Source organism: Rhinopithecus bieti, unplaced genomic scaffold (assembly GCF_001698545.2).
Source record: "Rhinopithecus bieti isolate Rb0 unplaced genomic scaffold, ASM169854v2 scaffold_45617, whole genome shotgun sequence".
NCBI classification, from domain to species: domain Eukaryota; kingdom Metazoa; phylum Chordata; class Mammalia; order Primates; family Cercopithecidae; genus Rhinopithecus; species Rhinopithecus bieti.
In genome coordinates, this window is record NW_016819136.1 from 108,039 (window position 1) to 129,224 (window position 21,186).

The 21,186-nt window shown below is 40.6% G+C and overlaps 1 long non-coding RNA gene across 1 annotated transcript; it reads right to left on the reverse strand.

Moving 5' to 3' along the window:
• Positions 1-1,492: 1,492 nt before the first annotated feature.
• On the reverse strand, positions 1,493-5,973 carry LOC108519487 (uncharacterized). The gene is made up of 3 exons (XR_001882634.1): positions 5,883-5,973; positions 3,827-4,001; positions 1,493-1,569 (listed from the first exon to the last, which is right to left on the reverse strand). It is a non-coding gene; the product is annotated as an uncharacterized LOC108519487 (long non-coding RNA).
• Positions 5,974-21,186: the final 15,213 nt, after the last annotated feature.

Genomic DNA, 21,186 nt, shown 5'->3' on the forward strand with positions numbered 1-21,186 from the left:
TTTTTTTTTTTTTTTTGAGACGGAGTCTCGCTCTGTCGCCCAGGCTGGAGTGCAGTGGCCGGATCTCAGCTCACTGCAAGCTCCGCCTCCCGGGTTCACGCCATTCTCCTGCCTCAGCCTCCCGAGTAGCTGGGACTACAGGCGCCCGCCAGGTCGCCCGGCTAGTTTTTTGTATTTTTAGTAGAGACGGGGTTTCACCATGTTAGCCAGGATGGTCTTGATCTCCTGACCTCGTGATCCGCCCGTCTCGGCCTCCCAAAGTGCTGGGATTACAGGCTTGAGCCACCGTGCCCGGCCTTATTCATTCTTTCTAATTATTATTTTGTATGTATTAACGATCCTCACTTCCCTCCCACAATTCCCCCTCATTCTTCCCAGCATCTGGTAACTATCCTTCTACCCTCTCTATCTCTATTAGTTCAATTGTTTTAATTTTTAGGTCCCACAAGTAAGTGAGAACATGCGAAGTTTGTCTTTTTGTGTCTGACTTATTTCGCTTCACATGATGACCTCCAATTTCATCCATGTGGTTACAAATGACAGGATCTCATTCTTTTTAATGGCTGAATAGTGCTCCCTTGTGTAAATATGCATTTTCTTTCTCCATTCATCTCTTGATGGACACTTAGGTTGCTTCCAAATCTTGGCTATTGTGAAAACTGCTGCAAAAAACAGTGGAGGGTAGATCTCTCTCTGATATACTGATTTCCTATCTTCTGGGGTGTGTAGAGAAAACTCTTTAATCTTATTTTTCCTGTACTCTCACACCACAATGGTCAACACAGGAGACTTCTGTGACCATACGTGTGCGATTCTTTTCCCTGCACACCAGGCAGCAGACATCAGCTGTTAATTCAGTTCAACACTACCCAGAGATAGTGTCATATCCTACAAGTTGAGGGCTCAGTCCCCAAGTCCTTCCCCCACCACACCAGTCTGGGCCTCTGTAACTTCCGACTAACCAACTTCAAGTTGGGGTTCCCATGACCCTCTCTTTGAGTTCAATTAATTTGTTGAAGTAGCTCCAAAAATTCAAGGAAACACTGACTTACATTTACTGGTTTACTATAAAGGATATTGCAAAGAATACAAATAAAGAGACATGTGGGATGAGGTGTAGGGGAAGGGGTGTGGAGCTTCCATGCCCTCCCTGGGCACACCACCTTGCAGGTACCTCCATGTGTTCAGGTATCCAAAAACTCTCTGAGCCCTGTGCCCTTAGATTTTCATGATGTCAGCATTCCTTCCCCCAGGGTATAGGGTGGGACTCCCCTCATGGGAGGGCCTTAAGACCCACATCAGAAAGGCAAGCTAAGATTAGAGTCTTGCTTTGGGTCCAGTGAAAGGAGGGCAGAGGAAGGTCAGAGGCCCACTTCTGAGGCCTAACATACCCAACATTGTAACAAAAGACTGTAACAAGGGCTTTGGGAGCTGTAAGCCAGAATCCATGCATGAAAACCAATACATTTCATAACACCATGTGGGTACATACCTAGCAGCGGGATTCTTGCCATTCAGGTGACAGGTGACTTTCTATGTCCCCAGAGAGGCCTTCCGTGACCACTCCATCTATAAGAACCACTGGTCACTCTCTGTTTCATCAATGAATGTGTTGATTCATTGTCTCAATTTCACTACTGAATTTTATTTCTTCATCATTTATTTATTTATCTATTTATGTATTGCTTTCTGTTGCCTCCCTGTCTGCCTCATAAATGAGCCATGAAAAGAGAAACTGCCTTGTTCATTACTATATCCTCAGCACCTAGAACAATGCTTGGGACACAGTTGTCACTCAGGTAGTATTTGTTATGTGAGTGAATGAATGAATGAATGAATTCTCTTTCATATTAATTGTGGTAGGAAGAAATTGTCATAGTAGGCAGATAGCTAGACGTAAGCAGCGAGAGTAGGGGAGTCACTGAGGAAAAGGGAGGTCTGGAGAATCACATACCCTAGGGACCACCCGAAACACATATGCTGGATATAAGCAAAGAGATGGGGAAATACTTATGTGGGAAGAATCGCCCAGAAATCACCCACCCTGCAATTAGCCTATCGGAATGTAGCTAGCTACACACTGATAAAGAGGAAAAGAGGGTGAAGGTGAAATTCCTAAGAGATATGCAGGCATAAAAAGTACAGATTTAACTGCTATACCGCCTTCCTGGGGTGATGGTAATGAGCAAAATGTAGCCATTAGGTAGAATTTGTGTCCAACACCAGGTCCACACATGCACGCCAACTAATAGTAAGAGAGAATCCCACCAATCTGAGGCAGGACCTGGGCAGGGAAAAGGCAGGGACTTAAGGCAGCAGCAGGAAAAACTAGATGAAGGAAAAAGGTGGAGACTTAAGACAGAGACGAGAATTTCAAGAAAAAAATCCATCATGAAAACCCAGTGCAGAACTCTTGGGGCTACTGATGGCTCATTCTCTGTGAGTAGCCCACTATGCCCCATCTTTTAGAGTGTACTGTCTCTGTAAATGAACTCTCTGCTCTAATTTTGCTTCAATAAATTCTCTTTTTGGGCTAAGTGGTCTCTTGGTGGAATTCTTTCTAGCAAGTAAGTCTAGGAACCAAGGACTCTGCTCTTCCCAGTAACAAAATCACATTAATTATTTCCATGAACTTGTCGCCCAGGAGTATCTGGCTTCCCATCCCTGACACCTTTTAATCTCTCAAAAAACATCTGCCTGGGGTTATTCTACTCTTTACCTATTAAACTCTACTATTAAAAAAATTAAACTTATTCACATATATAGCATTGATGATTCTAAAAGCCTTATAGGTTTATCTCTCACATTGATATGTAATTGTTCTGAAATTTATTTTTGTGAGGAAGAAGTTGATATATGCTTTTTCCATGTGAACATCCAATGGTCCCATCCACTTCTCACTGCCCCGCAATATCACATTTTTCATAAATCAGGTGAATCTGTTTCTGAACTCTCTATTCTGTGCCATTAGTAATTTTAATCTATATTTGAGCCACACTGTCTTAACTGCTAAATATAATGCATCACATGAGAATATAATTAATTATAGTTTTTAAGAGATCTTTATGTTTAGTACAAGTCCTCTAGCTTTTTTTCTTCTTCTTCCTCAGGCTTGCCTTGCCCATTTCTAAACTTTTACATTTTCTTATAAATTTTAGCTTAATGTCACCCATTTCTGAAAACAAAACAGACAAAACTCTTGCCAGTATCTGATTGAGATTGATTGAGTAGTTTAAATTAAAACTGTATGACAAAATATTTTTTAACCATTAAAATTATACATACAATGAACTCATAAAACTGAAGAAAACATTTTAGTAATATTAATAATAGCAAATAATATTATCCTAAGCATCATACATGAATAATTTTATTGAATTGTCATAAGTATATCAGAAATTTATTACTTTTACCATTTCATAGCTGAAGAAATGAGAGCTCAGATATATGATTTAGATTATGCAGTGTCACACAGTGAGTGACAGAGCTAAAAAAGAAATCCTAGTCTGTACTCTCATGAAAAAGTCAAAGTTTTAGTCACCTAGATTTTTAAAAAGCATATTGAATGGAATTCTTCCTAAAATAGATCATAAACCTGTTTTGCCTTCTTGTAAACCTAAAGAATACAATCATATATTTTCATTTCCATTCCTGGTCACTATTATGAATATTAGTGATTTGCTTAAACCATAATACAGTGTTATCCTAGGGCTCTATTATCATACCTAGGATTATTTTCTGTTGCATTAAATTGTCTGAAAATAACCCAATCGTTCTTTTTTTAGCTTCTCTTTTGGACTTTTCTAACTTAAGTATGTTAACTTACCTTAACTCTTTCCACTTGTTTCTTGCTGTGTGTTTTTAAGTTGATTTAATAAACCATGTAATCCAAGCATTTTAATCTGGTCCATGAGGCTTTCTGGTATTTCTGGTCTGGAATAGCTTTCTTGAAACTGTACTTAAAGGCAATCATCACATGAAGGCAATTTCCTACAGAGCAGCTAAGTATAGCAAAGAAAATAAATAAAAAGAGTGGAGTCTCTGATGACACAGTTTGACAGGTGAACCAAACAATCTACTTGCCAAACAGGATAGAAAAATCTTTCTCTGAACTGGCATACTACATATTTAATGAAATATTTGTGTCTGATGACAAATTGATAAATTTTAAAATATATTTTATGTTAACCAGGTGCCTCAAAACATAACACTTTGCCCAACTTTTGAAATAACTGGTAGATTTATCCTGTATCCATGTACTGTTGTACTAATATTTTCCAAATATTCTGGCTTCAGAAAAATTTCATAATAGGTTTCTATTTCAAGATGAAAGATTTGCCATACATGCTTGTCTTTCATAATCCCTGAGTTTCCACTGAAAAAATAAAATAACTTAAAGTATTATAAATATGCAACCAATTAAGGAGAAAAGATGAGCACGTTAAAAAAAAAGTTTTTAAAAAGTTATGACAGGCCGGGCGCGGTGGCTCAAGCCTGTAATCCCAGCACTTTGGGAGGCCGAGACGGGCGGATCACGAGGTCAGGAGATCGAGACCATCCCGGCTAATATGGTGAACCCCCGTCTCTACTAAAAATACAAAAAACTAGCCGGGCGAGGTGGCGGGCGCCTGTAGTCCCAGCTACTCGGGAGGCTGAGGCAGGAGAATGGCGTAAACCCAGGAGGCGGAGCTTGCAGTGAGCTGAGATCCGGCCACTGCACGCCAGCCTGGGCGACAGAGCGAGACTCCGTCTCAATTAAAAAAAATAAAAAAGTTATGACAGATAAAAAATAAATAAAGGAGTAAATGATGTAACAGGATAAAGAAAAGGTAGCCTAGAGGAGAGAGGCTCTAGAAGAGGGGAATGCAATACGTTTTGAGGCAGAACTCTGGAGAGGCCCAGAATTCAAACTATGAAGTTGTCTGAATGAAACTCTGAATCCAGGACAATTGAGTTCATACTACATTCCCTAACTTTTCCAACCACATGTAGAAACATGGACAGTCAGATAACTGTATCCTGTGTAAAAACATAAAATAAAATAAAAGTTTTTTTAAATCAAAGGGTTCTTTCACAAAGAGGTTAATGAAGTATCTGAGACTACCTAAGGCAGAGCAATCAGACTATCAGTTAATAAGCCCACCTACCTTTCCAGAGCAGCCAAGTGTCATGCATTACTACCAACTATTAGAGGAAATTTGGTAACATGAAAGAAAGATAAAGCTAAAAACAAAAGAAGAGAAACCTCTAATCATTTAACTTAGGAGAAAGAAGGATTTTTTTTTTTTTTAAAAAAAAAACTTAAGAACAGACAAAATTCTAGTTAGCTTCTGTAGAGAAACTTGAAGAGTTTTCATTTACATAAAATAAGCAGTGGAGGCCACGAAGAAAGACAAAAAACTGTTGGAAATTAAAAGTATGATAAAACAAAAGAAATAAAATAAAAGAAGAATCAATTAAAGATAGAAAGATAAAACCTAAGATATATCTGGAAAGAAGAAAGAAGAGATTAAAACTGAGCAAAACATGAAAGAAAAAGAAAATTAATTTAGAAGACCCAGTGAGATGCAAAGAAATTTCCAAAAAACAAATTGACAGAAATAACTTATCAAAGAAAAAAACATCAAAAAAATTGAGACACTAATTTTGCAGAAGTGAAACACTGAATGCTACCATCGAATGCCAAAAACAATAAATGAATGAAAGCCCATGCAATATCCTCATGGATGTTTAGAATACCAAAGAAATGGGGAGAAAATAAAATAAAATGAGATTACCTAGTAACTAACAAGAATACGAGGGTGTCTTAGTTCATTTATGTTGCTGTAAAAGAATACCTGAGGTTGGGCGATTAATAAAGAAAAGAGGTTTACTTGACTCACAGTTCTGCAGGTTGTACAAGAAGCATTGTATCAGTATCAAGCATGGTATCAGCATTTGCACCTGGTGAGGGCCTCCGAAAGCTTCTCCTCAATGGGAGAAGGTGAAGTGGAGAAGGCATCACATGACAGAGAGTAAGCAAGAAAGAGGAGGAAGTGCCAGACTCCTTTCAACAGCCAGTTTTTGCAGAAATTAAGAATGAGAACTCACTGACATTCACAAGAATGGCACAAAGCTATTCACAAGGGATCCACCTCTATGATCCAAACACCTTCCATCAGTCCCCACCTCCAATGTTGGGGATCAAATTTCAACATGAGACTTGAAGGGGACAAGTAAACTATATCCAAATCTTAGTGGAGGGCATCAAATTTCTTAAAGATCCCCAGGATTTGTAAAGCACTCCAAAGTCAGGGTAGGAATGGAGTTAGGAAATAATGCAATTATAGGTGAGGGAAAAATAAATAATAATAATTAATTAATCAAATTCAGAAATAAATCATAGAAAATTTCCACAGAGTTAATAACAGCAATTCCTAAATTTCTTTACATTAAGTCAAAATATAGATAATACATTTATTTTATTTTATTTATTTTTTTTGAGATGGAGTCTCACTCTGTCACCCAGTCTGCAGTACAACTCCGCCTACTGGGTTTACACCATTCTCCTGCCTTAGCCTCCCGAGTAGCTGGGACTACAGGCGCCTGGCTAATTTTTTATATTTTGTTTAGTGGAGACGGAGTTTCACCGTGTTAGCCAGGATGGTCTCAATCTCCGGACCTCATGATCCAACCGCCTCGGCCTCCCAAAGTGCTGGGATTACAGGCGTGAGCCACTGCACCCGGACAAATTTTTTAAAATATATTTTCAGTTCTGCCAACTTGGTACCCTATGTCCCCTGACAGATCTTCTGGTTTAGAACAGTTCAAGTTACTACTTTGGTTTAAATGTGAGCCCCCAAATTCAAGTGTTGGAAAATTAATTCCTAATGCAACACTGTTGAGAGATGGGTCCTTTAAAAGGTGATTAGGTCGTGAGGGTTTTGCCCTCGGCAGTGGATAAATATTGCTGAGTGAGCTAGTTATCATGGGAGTGGGCTTTTGATAAAAGGATCAGTTCTACCCTCTTCCCACTCTCTCATGCATGCTCTCTTACCTTTCTACCTTCCACCATGTGATGCATTAAGAAAGCCGTCACAAGATTTTAGCCCCTCAGTCTTAGACTTGTCAGCCTCCAGAACTATGAAAAATACATTTTTATTAATCATAAATTACCTAGCCTTTAGTATTCTGCTACAGCAGCATGAAACAGACTAAGAAACTGGCACTGAAAAGTGGGGTTGTTGTTACAAAAAAAAGTCTGAAAATGTGGAAGTGGCTTTGGAACTGGGTAATGGGCAGAGGCTGAAGTAATTTGGAGAAGCAGGCTAGAAAAAGCCTAGATTGCTGTGAGTGGAGTGCTAAGGGCAGCTCTGATGAGGGCTTGTAAGAAGATAAGCACTGTAGGGAGAGCCTAAATCTTCCTAGGAATTACATAATTGGACATGATCAGAATGCTGGTAAAACTATAGATAGCAAAGGCCACTCCAGTTAGGTCTCAGATAGAAATAAGGAACAAGGTATTGGAAAATGGAGCAAAGACCATCCTTCTTATACAGTTGCAAAGAAATTGGTGGAATTTATGTCCATGTTTTAGGACTTTGTGGAAGACAGAACTTAAGAACAATGAACTACGTGACCTCGTGGCCCAGTGGTAGCACGTCTGACTCCCAGAAAAATGAACTATGATACCTGACAGAAGAAATATCTAAGCATCGGAGCATTCAAGGTGCTATGTGACTTCTTTTGGCTGCTTGCAGTAAAATGAATAAAAAAGAAAAATAGTTTAAAGAAGGAATTTATAATTAAAAGGGAAGCAGAAAGGAAAGATTTGGAAAATTCTCAGCACGGCCATGTGCAGAATAAAAAAGTGTGTTCAGGAGAGAATATTAAGGGTTTGGCCAATTGACCATTTGCTGAAGACGTTAATATTGATAGAAGGAATCCAGGTTCTATTTACCAAGATAATGTGAGAGTGACCCCAAAGGCATTTCAGAGATCTTCTAAGCAAGCTAGAATCTTGAGGTCAAGAGAAGCACCAGCAGGACCTCAGGATCTGCTGCCCAGAACCACTTTAGGACTTTGCTCCCACATTCCCCAGTGCAGTGTCCTCGGCTGCCCCAGTCATGGCTCAAGCTGGCCCAGGTGGAGCTCAACTGCCACCCTGGAGGACGCAATATATGGGTCTTGGCAGCATCCATGTAGTGCTAATTCTTCAGGCTTGCAGAGTACATGAGTTGTAGGGCCCTGGCTGCCCCCATCTAGATTTCAAAGGATGTTGTGGCTGCCTGTAAACCCAAGAAAAACTTGCTAGAGGGGCAAAGCTACTGCGGAGTCCTCACCAGGGTAATGTCTAGTGGATTCATGGGAGTGCAACCACTTCCAAGTCTGTAGATCTGTAGACCTACCAGTATGCAATGTCAGTGTGGGAAAGCTGCAGACATGAGAGGTGCTGCATGAGCTGAGCCCAGCAAACCCATAGGACCAGGCTCTCTGTGGCTCTGGAATTCAATCCCCACCCCAGTGTGTCCTGGAATCTTAAAATTTAATGTCTACTTTTGGGGTCTGGGACTTGTTTGGGGTCTGTTACTCATTTCTTCTTGGCTATTTCTCCCTTCTGGAATAGAATTGTCTATCTTATGCTGTGGGGAAAAGAAAGAGATATCAGACTGTTACTGTGTCTATGTAGAAAGAACCAGACATAAGAGACTCCATTTTGTTCTGTACTAAGAAAAATTCTTCTGCCTTGAGATGCTGTTAATCTGTAATCTTACCCCCAACCCTGTGCTTGCAGAGACTTGTGCTGTGTTTCCTCAAGGTTTAATGGATTTGGGGCTATGCAGGATGTGCTTTGTTAAACAAGTGCTTGAAGGCAGTATGCTTGTTAAAAGTCATCACCATTCTCTAATCTCAAGTATGCAGGGACACAAACACTGGGGAAGGCCTCAGGGACCTCTGCCTAGGAAAGCCAGGTATTGTCCAAGGTTTCTCCCCATGTGATAGTCTGAAATATGGCCTCGTGGGAAGGGAAAGACCTGACCATCCCCCAGGGACACCCATAAAGGGTCTGTGCTGAGGAGGAGTAGTGAGCTCTTTGCAGTTGAGATAGAGGAAGGCATCTGTCTCCTGCTCGTCCCTGGGCAATGGAATGTCTTGGTGTAAAACCCGATTGTATGTTCTATTTACTGAGATAGGAGAAAACCGCCTTAGGGCTGGAGGTGAGCTGTGCTAGCGGTAATGCTCCTCTTTAATGCACGGAAATGTTTGTGGAGATGGATGTATACATGCACATCAAGGCACAGCACCTTTCTTTAAACTTATTTATGACACAGAGATCTTTGTTCACATGTTTTCCTGCTGACCCTCTCCCGACTATTACCCTATTGTCCTGCCACATTCCCCTCTCAGAGATGGTAACGATAATGATCAATAAATACTGAGGGAACTCAGAGACCGGTGCCGGCTCAGGTCCTCTGGGTCCTCCGTATGCTGAGCATATGCTAAGGCTATGCTGAGCACCGGTCCCCTGGGCCCACTTTTCTTTCTCTATACTTTGTCTGTGTCTCTTTCTTTTCTCAAGTCTCTCGTTCCACCTGATGAGAAACGCCCACCGGTGTGGAAGGGCTGGTTCCCTCCATTATGCCTGTTCCACGATTGTACTTTGAAAGCATGTAGCTTGTTTTGATTTTACAGGCTCATAGCTGGAGAAAAATTTGCCTGAGGTTTTATTGTGCTTTGAGTCTTAAGCATATGTCATTTGGTGAGACTCTGGACTTAGGATATTTGAATTGGTGCTGGAGCTAGTTGTTAAGACTTCAGGGCTATTGGGATGGAATTAATGTATTTCGTATGTGAAAAGGACATAAATTTGGGGGAATGGTGACAGAATGCTATGGCGTGAATGTGTCTCCTGACATTCACATATTAGAAACTTAATCCCCAATGCAACAGTTTTAAGAGGTGGGATGTTGCCGGGCGCGGTGGCTCACTCCTGTAATCCCAGCACTTTGGGAGGCCGAGGCAGGTGGACCATGAGGTCAGGAGATCGAGACCATCCTGGCTAACACGGTGAAACCCCGTCTCTCCTAAAAATATAAAAAAATTAGCTGGGCATGGTGGCAGGTGCCTGTTGTCCCAGCTACTTAGGAGACTGAGGCAGGAGAACGGCCTGAACCCAGGAGGCAGAGCTTGCAGTGAGCGAGAGATCTCACCACTGCACTCCAGCCTGGGCAACAGAGCGAGACCCATCTCAAAAAAAAAAAAAAAAAAAAAAAGAGGTGGGATGTTTAAGAGGTGGCTAGATCATAAGGTCTCTGACATCATGAATGGATTAATGCCTTTATCCTGAGAGTAGATTAGTTATTATGGGAGTGGATTCCAATAAAAGGATGGGCACCCTTGCTATTCTTTCTTGCATACTCTCTTGCCCTTCTGTCATGTAGCAAGAAGTCCTTCAGAAGATGTTGGCCCCTCAATCTTGGACTTCACCGTCTTCAGAACTCAAGAAATAAATTACTGTTCATTATAATTACCCAATCCAGGGGTCAGGAGTAGGAGCTTTAATCTCAGAACTGTGGGAGGCCAAGGCACGAGAATCACTTGAGCCCAGGAGTTTGAGACCACCCTGGGCAAAATAGCAAGACCACCCCCATCTCTACAATTAACTAATCAATAGCTCAGCCTTGGGTATTCAGTTATAGCAGCAAAAAATAGACAAAGACTTTTACCTTTTCAATGAATTATGATAATTATAAGTGTCTCAAAACAGAGACAAGAGATACGAGTGGGGAAAACTACTACACAGTTTTTCTCTTTTAATTAATCTGAAAACAGCATGGATTTACTTTCCTAGTATCACTTCCTTATTGTTTCCCTCTTCTATATTTTCTTTTCCACTCCTTCCTCAACTTTACAAAAGTTTTCAGAGTCTTTTATGATTCTCATCCACATTAAATAATTGCCTGCCAGGGAAAAAAAGTAGCATTGTATATGATATAGAATAATTTGTTTCTGCAGCAGTCACAATCTCTTAAGCCTAGCTAGCCTTGGCTCTCTTGTCTGTAGCATGAGAAGCATTAACAGGTGAGCCCAGTTGATCTTCTAGCTTTAACATTCCTTCTCTGGACATTATTTCTAAAAGGTTCAAGGCCCAGAATTTCAGAGAGTGCTATTAGCACTCTGAAAGAAATTTATCTTCTATTGTATTTTCAGAATAGTAAAACATGTTTTTTTTTCCATGATTGCCATATAGAAACACATTAAAGGAACATTTTTAACAGGCTTCATCTTGAAAAATCATCTCATATTACTATAAACTGGGTTCGATGTTCTTGTAATGCAGTCAATTTCAGTATGGTTGAAGAATTCCTACACATATTTATATGTGCATCATTTTTATCTAAGAAGATGCTCTCTTCTCAGGACATTTTGCAGATCACTAACCTTGTCAAATTGCAGAAAAAAAATCACATTCTCTTCTAGCATATATGAAAATCTAAAAAGGAAAAGAAAACCCTTAATTATCAAAGAGCTATATATTTCTACCATTCTTTAGACTTAGCCATGTTATATCACTTATTAAAAGAGTTGTATAACAATCTTTTTCCTTGACTCTCTCCTAGGGTTCCCAGATAAAATACAAATTTCTGAGTTAAATTCAAATTTCAGGAAAAGAACAGAAAGGTTTATAGTATATTCCAAATTCTACATAGACATACTGATATGGTTTGGCTGTGTCTCCATCCAAATCTCATCTTGAATTTCCACATGTCATGGGAGGGACCCAGTGGGAGGTAACTGAATCATGAGGGCAAGTCTTTCCCATGCTGTTCTCATGATAGTGAATAAGTCTCATGAGATCTGATGATTTTATAAAGAGGAGTTCCCCTGCACAAACTCTCTTTTTGCCTGTTGCCATCCATGTAAGATATGACTTGCCCCTCCTTGCCTTCCACCGTGATTGTGAGGCCTCCCTAGCCACATGAAACTGGCTATTAAACTTATTTTTTTCCCAGCCTTGGGTATGGCTTTATCAGCAGTGTGAAAACAGACTAATACAGTAAATTGCTACCAGTAGAGTGGGGTGATGCTGAAAAGATACCCAAAAATGTGTAAGCAACTTGGGAACTGGATAACAGGCAGGGATTGGAACAGTTTGGAAGGCTCAGGAGAAGACAGGAAAATGTTAGAAAGTTTGGAGCTCCCTAGAGACTTGTTGAATGGTTTTCACCAAAATGCTGACAATGATGTGGACAATGAAATCCAGGCTGAGGTAGTCTCAGATGGAGATGAGGAATTTGTTGGGAACTGGAGCAAAGGAGACTCTTGTTCTGTTTTAGCAAATAGACTGGTGTCATCTTGCCCCTGCTCTATAGATTTGTGGAACCTTCAACTTGAGAGAGATGTTTTAAGGCATCTGGTAGAAAAAAATTCTAAGCAACAAAGCATTATAGAGATAATTTAGGTACTGTTAAAGGCATTCGGTTTTATAAGAGAAGTAGATCATAAAAGTTCAGAAAATTTGCAGCCTGACAATGTGATAGAAAATAAAATCCCATTTTCTGATGAGAAATTTAAGCCTGCTGCAGAAACTTGCATAAGTAATGAAGAGCTGAATGTGAATCCCCAAGACAACGGGGAAAATGCTTCCAGAGCATGTCAGAGGTCTTCATGGCAGTTTCTCCCATCACAGGCCTGGAGGCCTAGGAGGAAAAAGTGGTTTAGTGGGCCCAGTCCCAGGGTTTCTGTGCTGTGGACAGCCTGGGGTTTTGGTGCTCTGTGTCCCAGCTGCTCCAGCCATGGCTGAAAGGGGACGACATAGTGCTTGGACCATAGCTTCAGAGGCTACAAGCCCCAAGCCTTGGCAGCTTCCATGTGGTGGTGAGCCTGTGAGTGAACAGAAGTCAAGAACTGAGGTTTGGGAACCTCCACCTAGATTTCAGAAGTTGTATGGAAGCGTCTGGATGCCCAGGCAGAAGTTTTCTACAGGGGTGGGGTCCTCATGCAGAACCTCTGCTAGGGCAGTGCAGAAAGGAAATGTGGGATTGGAACCCCCACACAGTGTCCCTACTGGGGCACCACCTAGTGGAGCTGTGAGAAGATGATCACTCTCTTCCAGACCCCAGAATGGTAGATCCACCAACAGCTTGCACCGTGCATCTGGAAAAGTGGCAGACATTTGACACAAGCCTCTGAAGGCAGCTGGAGGAAGGTTGTACCTTGCAAAAAGCTGTACCATAGGGATGGAGCTGCCCAAGACCATAGGAACCCACTTCTTGCATCAGTGTGACCTGGATGTGAGACATGGAGTCAAAGGAGACCATTTCAGAGCTTTAAGATTTGACTACCCTGCTGGATTTTGGACTTGCATGGGGCTTGTAGCCTCTGTTTTGGCCAATTTCTTCCATTTGGAATGGTTGTACTTACCCAATGCCTGTACCCCCTTTGTATCTAAGAAGTAACTAACTTGCTTTTGATTTTACAGGTTCATGGATGGAAGAACTTGTCTTGGTTGAGACTTTGGACTGTGGACTTTTGAGTTAATGCTGAAATGAGTTTAAGACTTTGGGGGACTGTTGGGAAAGCATAATTGGTTTTGAAAGGTGAGGACATGAGATTTGGGAGGGGCCAGGGGTGGAATTATACAGTTTGGCTGTGTCTCCACCCACATCTCATCTTGAATTCCCACATATCATAAGAGGGACCTGGTGGGAGGTAACTGATTCATGGGGGAAGTCTTCCATGGTGTTCTTGCGATAGTGAATAAGTCTCATAAGATCTGATGATTTTATAAAGAGTTCCCCTGCACAAACTCTCTCTTTTCCTGCTGTCATCCATGTAAGACGTGACTTACTCCTCCTTGCCTTCTGCCATCATTGTGAAGCCTCTCTAGCCACGTGGAACTGTAAGTCCATTAAACCTATTTTTCTTCCCAGTCATGGGTATGTCTTTATCAGCAGCATGAAACAGACTAATACACATACTAAACATTTATTTATTTAACCTTAAGTTTATTGTTTTTTTTTTTTATTTTTTGAGACAGAGTCTCACTTTGTTGCTCAGGCTGGAGCTAGTGGCGTGATCTCAGTTCACTGCAAACTTTGCCTCTTGGGTTCAAGCAATTATCCTGCTTCAGCCTCCCTGAGTAGCTGGGAACTACAGGCACACACCACCACACCCAGCTAATTTTTGTATTTGTAGTAGAGACGGGGTTTCACCATGTTGGTCAGGCTAGTCTCGAACTCCTGACCTCAAGTGATTCACCCACCTTGGCCTCCCAAAGTGCTGGGATTACAGGCATCAGCCACTGTGCCTGGCCTTATCTTTAAGTTTAAAGTTAACTGGGCATCCTGCATTTTTATTTGTTAAATCTGGCAGTCCTACCTTCTTCCCACTAGACAACAAAATTCTTAAAGAAGAGCTACTGTCCTGTTCACTTCTGTGTCCCCACTGTAAGCACAGTATCTTTACATGCTATTCAATATTTGGTGAACTAATTAATAAAAATATGGACTAAACAAATATAATATGGGTAGTCTTTGCAAATATTATTTGTAGTTTAGTAGTTGATAACATGAAAGTGAATTATTCAGCTAAACTTAGTTTATGATTAGAACTAAGATTCACTCTAAGTTTATGATTAGAGTGGACTTGGTGATCATAAACCATAAGATGATAACACACTAATTTTGAGTTTTTAATCATATGTGAGACAAATTCTCTGATGTCTCATTCAAATACTTTATGAGGCCTTTAACTGCTAATAAACTGTTAAAATTAGGAATGGCTCCAATATACTAAGTATACCACTTCTAAAAGAGGGAAAATACATGACTAACATAAGTAGGAGGGTTATGGAAACTCAACTGAACTGAGAATTTTTACTTTCTTTTGTAATATTTTCCCTTGACATCAGGTACTAGTAGTCAAGGATATAATTCGGTTAATATGCTGATAGAATGAAACCATTTTCCATGGCAAATTTTAGATTAAAAACATTTCCATTCAGTAACCAAAAAAACATCTTGTAGAGATTTGACCACAAACTTCACACTAGTGAATACTACATTAAAATGAACAACAACAAAAAATCTAAAATTGCCTCTATGTATTATATTTTATTTTGTCCATTTACTGATTTCTTTCTCTTTTCCCTCTTACTTTAAAATTGATAAAATTTTGTTTTTAATATTTTATTAAACTTTTGCTATCTGCAGTAGGCCAGTGTTTTAAGGAATAGGAAAGCACATATCCATCTTTCTATGGAAGATGGTGCACTTAATTTGCTCCCAAACGTCTGTGTTCATCAGCTGCTTTCCAAAACATATTCTTGTACTAGTCCCCTCTGAGCCTCGGTTTACTCAACTGAAAGATGGAGGTCGGGACTTTTGCCTCAGATGGTGGTTGTAAGGACCAAATAAGAACATGTGTATCAAAATACAACTTTTGAGCATTACAGTAAATTTGTTTCCATGTATTATCAATATGAATGTTGTGTTGGTAAGACAAAACGTAGGTAGATAGGAAAGTTATATCACTGGAATTCAAATTGAAAGCTTCCCTTAAAGCATTTATCTTGTAAATGGCCTGATTTCCCATGACAGAGAATGACAGGCCCACTCAATTATATTTATTTCCAAATCTGCAACCACCTTTTGAGGAGTCACTGTGGAAGAAACTAGAAATACTGAGATAAAAGAGTTACAGTTCTTGGTCAGACGCAGTGGCTCATGCCTGTAATCCCAGCAGTTTGGGAGGCTGAGGCGGGGGGATCATGAGGTCAGGAGATCAAGACCACCCTGGCCAACATGGTGAAACCCCGTTTCTACTAAAAATATAAAAATTAGCCAGGCGTGGCAGCATGCATCTGTAGTCCCAGCTTCTCAGGAGGCTGAAACAGGAGAATCGCTTGAATCCAGGAGACAGAGGTTGGAATGAGCCGAGATCACACCACTGCACTCCAGCCTGGGCAGCAGAGTAAGACTTCATCTCAAAAAAAAAAAAAGAAAAAAAAAAAAAGAATTATAGTTCTTGCCAGAAGAAGTGGTAAGATGATAGATAGATAGATAGATAGATAGATAGATAGATAGATAGACAGACAGATAGATAGATAGATAATAGATAGATAGATGTGTTTATAAGGGTGTGAGTACACCATAGCTACACTTGAAAATAAGAATGCGCCTTCTCTCTCTCTCTGTCTTTCTCTCTCTCTGTCTCTTTCCCTCTCTCCCTCTCTCCCTCTCTCTCAGAGGACCAGAACTGGGAAAAATCCTTAAAGGACAAAAGTAATAGGAGTCAAATTGATTTTTTAAAAAGCCATAATCCAAAATCTGTATATGATTAAACTATTAAAAATGTGAGATTTTATACAAAGAAACTTTATACCTGGAGATTGATGAGTAGAAGAGGCAATAAACATGGTGATTAGTAGGAACAGCCAAGCTGACCAACCCCTACCCTATTGACTAGTCATGCAATGGGAGTGATTGCTTAAAACATGAGGAAGATTAGATTAGAGAGAATGGAGAATGGACAATGTGCAAGTGACTGTGATTTGTAAAAGAAATGAAGAGCAGCCACGCTCAGAAAAATACATACTGCGGTGCTGTCCTTTCAGCGTGCTATCCTTCCCACACACTTTCAACAAAATAATGCCCTGGTGGGCTGCACAAACACCTATAACACACAATCAAAGATAAAGTCTTCACTACAGGAATAATGAGATGTTTGAGGGAAGCCAACACATAGAGAAAGAGTAAAGTCAATTAACCCAAGAACCTACAGAGGGAAAAATAGAATTAATAGAGCAACCTAAACAGAGCTTTTTTTGGGGGGAGGGGGGGGCTGGGGAGGAAGCATACTTAGCATTCTCAGAATAAGTTAAAAAAAATACAAATTATTTATTGTGAAAATTAAAAATGTGGTTGTTGAAATCACAACCTTAAGAGACAGTTTAAAAAGTAGAGCAGACCCAACTGAAGGCTGATGTAGTAAGCTAGCAGAGTGAGACAAAGAATTGCCCTAGAATGCATACAAAGAGACAAAGAGAGGGAATATATGAAATAAAACTTAAAAGACTTTGCAGACTAGACACAGAATTTCAACAGCCATTTCATGGGAGCTACCAAAAATAAGAATAGACCAAATGAGGAGGAGATGTTATTTAAAGAAATAATAGAAGAGAATTACCTTGAGCAGGGAAAGACATGAGTCCTGAAACTTAAAAGTTCTACTAAAAGCCAAACAAGAAAAAATGGAAACACACTACCTATCGTGTTATTTCAGAACACACAAAATTATGGGGAGAAATTCTAAGAGTTTTCATATAACAAGAAAAGTTACCTACAAATGAATAAGAATGAATTGACATCAATCTTCTCAGAAACTCTGAGAGCAATAAATAATGAAAAATATCTTCAAATTTTCAAGAGAGCTACACTAGAATTTAATACTAGAATTCTAATCAAAGTCAAATTAGGAAGATAAAATAAAATATATATGTAAAATTTAGAATATTTGTCACCAAAACTCTTTCTGCACGAATTTTCTGAAGATTTATACCAGAAAAAAAAAATTCTGAGGTGGTTCAAGATGGCTGACTAGCAGCAGCTAGTGTGTGCCACTCTAATGGAGAAGAAACAAAGTAGCAAGTAAATACTGACTCTTTAAGTGGATCATCCAAGAATCCATGTCAGGATCCATCAAGTCAGAGAGAGGGCACACAGAGAACAGAAAGTAGTGAAGCTGGGCAGCTGCCCACCCAGGACTAACATGGAGCCAAGAGAAGCTTCCTAATACAGGGACAGGGTGAGGGAGTAAGAGTTTCCAGGGAATCCACACTTACCACAGGAACCTGTGTAATTCAGGAAACAGGAGAAACCCCTTCACCCCCACCCTACCCTGGGCCTCTAGACTGATATAGAAAGTTGCCAGAATTTTTGCAGAGGTACCACTCAAAACCATGGGGGGTCCCTTAGGCCTTAGACGCCTGAACAACCTGGCACCAACTGCCATAACACCAATAGAGGCCACAGTTGTGGTGCTGGGGGCAGTCAGATTGCTTCACTCCTCCCTGCCAGACAAGGCTTGACTCCTGCTTCCAGTACAGCAGACCCAGCCCTGCCTGAACTCTGCCAGTGGGCACAGCTCTGTGTCCCCCCAGGAAACACTCAGGTGATGAACTGGGAGATTCCTCCGACCCACACTGCTGCTAGCCAGAGGGGACTCACCAGCTTGGGCTTCCAGCACAGCAGCCCCTCTCCTGCCTGAATTCTGCGGGTGGGCACAGCCCTGTATTCCCCCAGAAAACATGCAGATGGTAGTCCATGCCACTCCACCCACCCCCACTGCCTCTAGCCAGACAAGGCTCACTGGCTTTGGCAGTGCCCAAGCAGGAGAGCTGCCCCACTCCCAGAACACTTTGAGGGATGAGGCACTCAGGTTGGTGGGCTGACAGGGGAGTGAGTTGCGCCTCTTTCTACAGGGCCAATCCAAAAGGGTGTGACCTGAATGCCAGCCACAACCAGTACCTGAGGGAACCCTGCTGCCCAGAGTGCCTAACAAAGGAAATATGAATGAGGTGCCAGTAATCAAAGAGGGCTTCTCCAAGGCCCTGGAGCAGACCTTGTTGGGGGGTCACCTATCTTTCTCACTGCCATCACAGAGTACTACTGTGAATGTGCTGAAATACACAGAGAACTGTATGGCTAAGAGCCTATCTGCTGACCAACACTCTTAAGCTCCATCTACTGGTTCACACTCGAAATTACAACACCAAAAATATTTTGCCAGTATACAAAGCCTGTCAGACCCTAGGCAAAAATCCAGCCACAATTAAAGATCCTATACAGAGCCTTGAGCCTCTGAAAGCACCCGGAAACAAAGATAGATGATGATGCTTATTTGGTGCCACAGTTAAAGGAAGACCAAACTTCTCAATGAGAAAGAATCAGCAAAGAATCCTGGCAATTTAAAAGACAGAGTGTCCCCTGACCTCCAAATGAACAGACTATCCCCCCCAGCCAGCTAAAAACCAGATAACAACATGATGACAGGGTCAAAATCTTACATACCAATACTAACCTTGAATGTAAATGGTATAAATGCCCCACTTAAAAGGCATTGAGTGACAAGTTGGATAAAAAGACAAGATCTAACTCTCTGCTGTCTTTAAGAGGCTCGTCTCACATGTAATAACAGACACAGCCACAAAGTAAAGGGAAGGAGAAAGATCTACCACACAAATTGAAAACAAAGAATGGCAGGAGTCACTATTCTTATGCTAGATAAATAGATTTTAAATTAACAACAATCCAAAAGCCCTACCAAGCAAAGAAAGCCCTAGGCCATACAGGTTTACAGCTGAATTCTACCAGATGTACAAAGAAGTGGTACCAATTCTACTGAAACTATTCCAAAAACTTGAGGAGAAAGAGCTCCTCCTTAACTCCTTTTATGAAGCCAGCATCATTCTAATACCAAAATCTGGTAGAGATACAATAGAAAAAGAAGACTTCAGACCAATATCCCTAATGAACATAGGTTTAAAAAAATCCTCCACAAAATACTAGCAAATTGAATCCAGCAGCATATCAAAAAGCTAATTCATCACTATCGAGTAGGCTTTATTCCTGGGATGCAAGGTTGGTTTAACATATCCAAATCAATGAATGTGATTGACCACATAAATGGAATTAAAAGGAAAAAAAATATGATTATCTCAACAGATGCAGAGAAAGCTTTTGGTAATTCAAACATCCCTTCATGTAAAAACCCTCAACAGACTAGGCACCAAAGGAACATACCTCAAATTAATAAGAACCATCTATGAAAAACCCACAGCCAACACCATACTGAACAGGCAAAAGCTGGAAGCATTCCACTTAAAAACTGGAGCAAGACAAGGATGCCCTCCTATTCAACAAGTACTGGAAGTCCTAGCCAGAGCAGTCAAGAAAGAACAAGAAATAAAAGGCACCCAAATAGGAAAAGAACAAGTCAATCTATCTTTCTTCACTAACATTATTCTATACTTAGGAAACCCTAAAGACTCTGCCAAAATTTCCTAGAACTGAAAATTAATTTAGCAAGGTTTCAGGATACAAAATCAATGTACAAAAAATCAGCAGCATTTCTATACACCAATAATATTCAGGCTGAGAACCAAATTGAGAATGCAATCTCATTTACAAAAGCCGCAAAGGAAATGAAATACCTAGGAATATAGTTAATCAAGGAGTTGATAGATGTCTACAAGGAGAACTATAAAACACTGCTGAAATAAATTAGAGATGAAACAAAAACATGGGGAAACTTTCCATGCTCTAGACTGGAAGAATCAATATTATTAAAATGGGCATTCTCCCCAAAGCCATTTACAGATTCAATGCTATTTCTATCAAATAACCAGTGTCATTTTTCACAGACTTAGAAAAACCTACTCTAAAATTCACAGGAAACCAATAAAGAGCCTGAATAGCCAAAGAAATCCTAAGCAAAAAGGACAAAGCTGAAAGCATCACAACATGAAATTATACTACAAGAGTACAGCAACCAAAAACACCACGGTAGTGGTACAAAAACTGACACATAGACCAGTGGAACAGAATAGAAAACTCAGAAATAAAGCTGCACACCTACAACAGTCTGATCTTCAACAAGGTAGACAAAAACAAGCAATGGGGAAAGGATTCCCTATTCAATGAATGGCGTTAACTGGCTACCTATATGCAGAAGAATCATACTGGACCCTTACTTTTCACTGTATACAAAATTAACTCAAGATGGATTAAATGTTGAAATGTAAAACCTTAATGTATAAAAATCCTGGAAAAAAGGCCGGGCGCGGTGGCTCAAGCCTGTAATCCCAGCACTTTGGGAGGCCGAGATGGGTGGATCACGAGTTCAGAAGATCGAGGCCATCCTGGCTAACACGGTGAAACCCCGTCTCTACTAAAAAATACAAAAAAACTAGCCGGGCGAGGTGGCGGGCGCCTGTAGTCCCAGCTACTCGGGAGACTGAGGCAGGAGAATGGCGTGAACCCGGGAGGCGGAGCTTGCAGTGAGCCGAGATCCGGCCACTGCACTCCAGCCTGGGCGACAGCGCGAGACTCTGTCTCAAAAAAAAAAAGAAAAAAAAAAATCCTGGAAAAAAATCCTAGGAAATACTCTTCTCAATATCGGTGTGAGCAAATAATTTTTGACTAA